The sequence below is a fragment of the Arachis hypogaea genome, chromosome 4 (assembly GCF_003086295.3).
Source record: "Arachis hypogaea cultivar Tifrunner chromosome 4, arahy.Tifrunner.gnm2.J5K5, whole genome shotgun sequence".
In the NCBI taxonomy this organism is placed as follows: domain Eukaryota; kingdom Viridiplantae; phylum Streptophyta; class Magnoliopsida; order Fabales; family Fabaceae; genus Arachis; species Arachis hypogaea.
In genome coordinates this window covers 106,580,745-106,587,401 of record NC_092039.1, presented here as the reverse complement: position 1 = coordinate 106,587,401, position 6,657 = coordinate 106,580,745, and positions in this window count along the sequence as shown.

Here is a 6,657-nt window from a genome sequence, read left to right as displayed (position 1 = left end):
TTTAGGTCAGACTATCCGACCTCTTCTCAAAGAGCTCAGCCAAATCGCCAAAGGAGCCCAAAGCAGGCCCAAAACGAAGGAGCACAGCCCAATCTAAAGGCAGCCAAAGCCTAGAAAGATAAAGGCGGTTCCCCTAAAGATAAGATTACTTCACTCAAAGATAAGATAAGATAAGATAAGATAAGATAACTATCTTATCTCCAGAGAGGTCACTCCTCACCATTATAAATACACTGGAGCACCCAGGTATAACTCATACTCTGATTCCCTGTTTAATACCCTTGCTAACTTAAGCATTGGAGTCCCTTGCAGGTACCCCCCACCCTTCGGTGATAAAGGATCAGTAGTACTCTTAGTTCCACAAGTCGGACACACCAGCTCCGGCTGCTATATACCTGCTGGACACGTCAGGGGCACCCTTTGGAGGCAACAACAGGGCAAGAACACAGAGAAGAGAAGCCGACAATTTATACCCAAACAGTCCGAACACCTCTCAAACAAAAGGTCAAAACAAAAGCTAGAATTTTTGTACAAAGGGAGTCAGGCAATAATGAAAAGAAACAGGAACAACAACCAAATCCTAAGCAAAGCACACATTCTCCTCAAAGGCAAATACGCAAACTTTTTGCAGATAGAACCAAAGTTCTTCAGATCAAAAGGGAGCTTGGGCTGAAGAGCTCCCACAAGTCCTATGGGCATATCGGACAACTCCACACTTCACCACGGGGGAATCACCCTTCCGATTGACTCGCGGAGTGGAGGCAATGATCCCAGTAGAGATCGAAGAAGGATCCCCCAGAATGATCTTCTACAATAAAGAGGTCAACTCCCAAATCCAAAGGGAAGAGTTCGACCTACTCCCAGAAGTCCGAGAAAGAGCTCGGATCAGGGAAGAAAAGTTAAAACGTCGCATGGCCTTAAGGTACAAATGAAAGGTAGTGCAGAGAAGCTGCACCAATAATGACCTCATCCCAATCTGAAATAACATCGGAACAAGTCGACCGGGAGAGGGAAAGCTACCAGCCAACTGGAAAGGATCATACCAAGTTGTTCAGAAGAACTGGGGAAAGGTTACTACAAAATGTCCAACCACGAGGGGCAAGAGCTACCAAGGTCATGGCATGCCTGCAAAGGGCGCCAGGCCGAGATCCAAAAAGATTGTCCGACCTAGAAAGGTAAGTACTAACATGTACATACTCTTATCTTCATTTTATTAAAAAATTGCAGATTTCCTAAAAAGTTTCCTACCAAGACGCCCGACTACGGCAGGTCGGCAAGGTGAACACCAGATTCACCGCCCGATCACGACAAAGTCAGCAAGATGAAAACCAAATTCATCGTCCGATTACAAAGCGACAAGTCGGCAAGGTGAAAACCAACTTCACCGCCCGACCACGATGAAAACTGAATTCATCGTTTGATTTTGACAAAGGTCGACAAAGTGAAAACCAAATTCACTGCTCAATCAAGACGCATTAATCTGAAGCATTCATCGTTCGATTATAAAGCAACAGATCGACAGAAAATGAAGAACAAATTCATTGTACGATCTCGATAGGAATGATCGTCCGATAAAGGTGAAAACGCGATTCACCTAAAGGACGATCAAACCGGGACAGAAACCACCATCTATAAATTGGCAAAGATGAACACAGAATAATGCAAGAAGTTATCGAAAGTGATCCCAAAAAGAACCTGACGAGGTCTTATGGATTGCTATATAATAACTTAAAAAGACTGGCCGACACTAAAAAGTCGGACCAAGTCAACCCAAGTTATCAGCAAATCCCTGGAAAGAGGTCTGGCCAACCCTATTAAAGAGGAATTGCTATAACTTAGAAGAGATCGACCTAACGAAGTCGGTTTCCTACAAAACAAGTTATAAAAGTAATCCCTGAAAGAGACCTAACAAAGGTCCAAGAAAGAGGATTACAAAAATAACTTAGAAGAGATCGACCTAACGAAGTCGGTCTCCTACAAAACAAGTTGTAAAAATAATCCCTGAAAAAGACCTGAACAAGGTCCAAGAAAGAGGATTACAGAAATAACTTAGAAGGACCCGACATGACAAAGTCGGCCCAAGCGACAAAAGTTATAAAAGTAATCCCTGAAAGAGACTTGAACAAGGTCCAAGAAAGAGGATTACAGACATAACTCAGAAGAGACCGACAAGAAGAAGTCGGACCAAATGAAAGCAACAGCTTGGACCGACAAGAAGAAGTCGGACCAACGAAAGCTACAGCTTGGACCGATAAGAAGAAGTCGGACCAACGAAAGCTACAGCTTGGACCGATAAGAAGAAGTCAGACAAACGAAAGCTACAGCTTGGACCGATAAGAAGAAGTCGGACTAACAAAAGCTACAGCTTGGACTGACAAGAAGAAGTTGGACCAACGAAAAACGTGCACTGAAACGGACATAGCTCCGCCCAAAAAGCCACGGTTCCACGACAAGGCTATCAAAATTGTTCAGAATGACTAAAAAGTGTTCTACAAAAACACTAAAAAGTCGTCGGACAAGTTAGCCCCAAGGACCACCTCAACCAAGCAGAAAATGGACAAAACCAGAAGTGATCAAGAGAGGTTGGACAACAAAGTACCGACACTCTACAAAGATCCACAAAAAGGGACAAAGACATCTTGCAAATGGCTAGACGAAGGCCAGGAATGCTTTACTTAAAGGTACGAAGTCTTGAAAAAAGACACTACTTAAAAGGCAAAAGCACAAATCAAAATGGCGCTAAAAATTCATCCAAACAGACTATAAAAAGGTTCCCCATCGGAACACTACCTAAAAAGTTGTTGGATTATGACTAAAAAGCCCGAGCAGTGAAGACAAACAAGTCAGAAGAAGGCTGAAAAGTCCCCTCAACAAACTAAAAGGGGCAATACCAGACTCGCACAAAGGAGAAACTACTCAAGATCGACCAAACTCACGATGCTTGAGCACGACTTCCCCGAAGAGATCGAAACTCTGAAAGCACGGTCTCACGAAAAAGTCCGAACTCAAGCAGGGGCAAAGTCATACAGGTCGACTTCAGCTAAAGAAGAGGCGCAAGTACAACTTCAAAAAAGAACAAGCCAAAAGGTTGGGAAACAACTTAAGGCTCAAATGTGCTTAGCCAAAAGGGATACGACTCCGCTCAAAGAAGGCACAATCTTAAACAGGGCTACGGACGTCATCCGAGACTAAAAAAGGTTCTATATAAAGAATACTAAAAAGTCATTGGACAAAACACTAAAAGTCCGGATATCAAGCCGCAAGGATAACTTCGCCAAAGCAGAGGGTTGTTAACACAAACTCAAAGTAAGGCGTGATCCAGAAGGCAAGGGTAGAAAACCCACACTACCACTCAAAAGAGGTTGGACTGTGAAGTACCAAACCTCTAGAAAATCTACAAAGATTGCAAAGCAATGAAGAAACAAGCCAGACAGATGCTTGAGCACGACTTCCAAAGAGATCGAAGCTCTGAAAAGCACGATCTCACGGAAAGATCGAACTCAAGCAGGGGCACTGTTCATACCCTGGGTCAAGCTGTTCGACCCGGGATGTTTAGCGACAAGCCGACCAACCTCTTTAGGTCAGACTATCCGACCTCTTCTCAAAGAGCTCGGCCAATGTTCTCAAAGAGCTCGGCCAATGCCCGACCTCTTCTCAAAGAGCTCGGCCAAATCGCCAAAGGAGCCCAAAGCAGGCCCAAAACGAAGGAGCACAGCCCAATCTAAAGGCAGCCAAAGCCCAGAAAGATAAAGACGATTCCCCTAAAGATAAGATTACTTCACTCAAAGATAAGATAAGATAAGATAACTATCTTATCTTCAGAGAGGTCACTCCTCACCATTATAAATACACTGGAGCACCCAGGTATAACTCATACTCTGATTCCCTGTTTAATACCCTTGCTAACTTAAGCATCGGAGTCCCTTGCAGGTAACCCCCCACCCTTCGGTGATAAAGGATCATCAGCACTCTCAGTTCCACAAGTCGGACACACCAGCTCCGGCCGCTATATACCTGCCGGACACGTCGGCTCCGACCAACACAGAAGATCTCTACCGAGATCGACCTACAGTTTCAGGTAACCCTCGGAACAGTACCTCTTAGGGTATGGTTTTCCCAAAATATGATGTCCGAATGGTGGACTTATCTCCTAAGTAGGTTCACTTGCTTCTCCTTTTCCCTTTAGAATACGTGCCAACTCCCTACGAGTGATTGGGGTGTTCTCGTCTTCCTCCATATTCTCCTGGTTCGCAAATGGAGGCGGTGACGGGGTTCTATACCTCGTTTGATCTCTAACCATCATTTTCGTGATCAAAGCTTGCATCTTTGTTTGGTTGTCTATCATATAGTTGTACACATGAGCAGGAATGGTTACATGAGTGTGCATGCCAGTGGTACCTCCAGCATATGGTGTGAAGAAATTTGCGTAGGCATGAGCTCCTTCTCCTCCCGCAACCATATTCTGCTGCTCCATGTGTTCTTCTTCTTGGTTGTGCCCGTCCTCGTCTTGAGGTGATCCCAAGCTGAGGTTGAGATCCTGAGGGGTTATTAAGCGTCGCTTGGGTGGTCGATTCTGCCCAGGATGAGTATTGCTAGATTCAGCCATCACGTCGAAGTGTTCCTCCCCAGTGGAGTCGCCAGATGATTCGGTTGAGTTTTGTGAAAAATAGATTAAGTAAAAAATAATAGTTAAGACGAGAGATTCGAGGTAAGTAAACTTGTGAGGAAAAACACTTCTATTAATGGCAAATAAGCAATACGAGAACTAATGATGAGAAATAGAGGTGGAGAACAAGTTTTAAGACCTCCACTAATGTCAGAAGAGGATGAATGACCTTTGTTTAAAGTGGACAGGGATTGATTAATGGTTTTCGAGTGTTTTGGTGGAACACCAGAAAGCCATTTTATACTCGTGAAGGTGGTGAATGAAATGAAGAATAATGAAAGAAAATTTGGGTGGAGGAAAAGATGGATTTTTTAGCTTCTTAGCTTCAGAAGAAGAAAGGTAAAGCTTTTTGAAAAAAGAAGGTAAAAGGTCTGTGAAGAAGAAGATGATGGTGAAAGTAAAGGTGAAGTCTAGTTGAAGGTGCTTTATAGAGGTGGCTTGAGGTCCTTTTTATAATGTAAAACCATGATGAAGAGAAAATCTATTGTCCAATGGTTTTAATCTGACATTTAATTTACTGCTTTTTCCAAAATATCTTTAGGTATTCATGTCACCTCAAGTCTTGTCAACTGAAAAGGTAGGAAGTAGATTCCCGCACATTAAACTAAAGCTCCTGACATATGATATTAGTGAAGGGACATCTAGTTTGGTTTTCTTTTAACTAGATGACACCTTTACATTCCAAATCCAACCAATCCACTTCCACCAATATAGTTTCTACTGAAGAGAAATTCAACGCCTCAAAGTGTTCTTTTGGGTTCCATCCTTTTAGCGCAATACCTTTAAGAGGAACTTAACTCTTTTTTTACCATGTTTGTAAGTCATTATAAAAATTAATTATGTACAAAAACGTTTATATTTTTAGCACACAATCAGTCTCCCAATTAGTGTCTCTGAGTTTTCCTTCCAAATTCAAGTTATATGAATACTAGAAGTAGCTCCCAATGTGTAGCATCAAATTAAAGCTCTTCATCATTTGGTATTAAAAAAATTAATTTGAATTTAATTTCACTTGACAAAATGGACCACCTTCTAACTGCACTTACAGGTATCTAAGACATTTTGATTTTTATTTTCTAACTGCCCAATATGTAAGCAATCTTAATCTTATCATGTTTGAAAAAGAAAAAGGAGGTAGAGAGAGAGAACTTGAGATATTTTGTAATCAATGTGAGAGTGATAGGAAAGTACAGAAGTATTCATAGTAGAGGCTTGCACTACAAGAAGCTTAGGTAATCCTAACCGCCACTGCCAGGTGGTGTAACTGCTTCTAACAACCTAACTGATTCTAACAGCTTCTATAACTAACTATTTGTTCACCCTTTCAATGCTTAAATGACATTCCTCCTTCTAGTATTTAACACACAATCAACAAAATTAGATTCCTAAAGAAGCAATATATTAACCCACTATCTTATCAAAATTTGACTTTAGATATATGCAAATTGGTTGTCGCATTATCAAAATCCCAAGCAAACAACCACAAGATTTGTGAGAGCTACACTAAAGGTGGAAAAAATGTTAATATGGAAAGGTTTGTATATACTAACTATTATTATCCTTCAATTGGCATTAATTGAATTCAACCCAACTCAATTCGTCTTGACAAATTAACTAATCAAATTATAAAAATTTTGTCCAGAGTTTATTATACTAACTAACATGGAATAATAATTATAGTAAGTTAACCCAGAAGATGTGAACATTTAGCTAGAGTTTATATTAATTAGCACACACTAAAACCATTTAATCATGTAGCACAAGAATTTAAGACTCGTCTTTGACAGTTCACTCTCAAGCCTCACTAAAATAACTCACTTATGACAAGAATATAGATATCATCATCCAATTAAAAGTGAAAAAAGAATGACAAGTTCAAATTAAACAATTAAACAATAAAATTCAACAATAACTCAATTAAACATCAAAATATGAAGACTCATACTCAATTAAACATCAAAATATGAAACTTCTTCTTGTCTTTTCCTCCA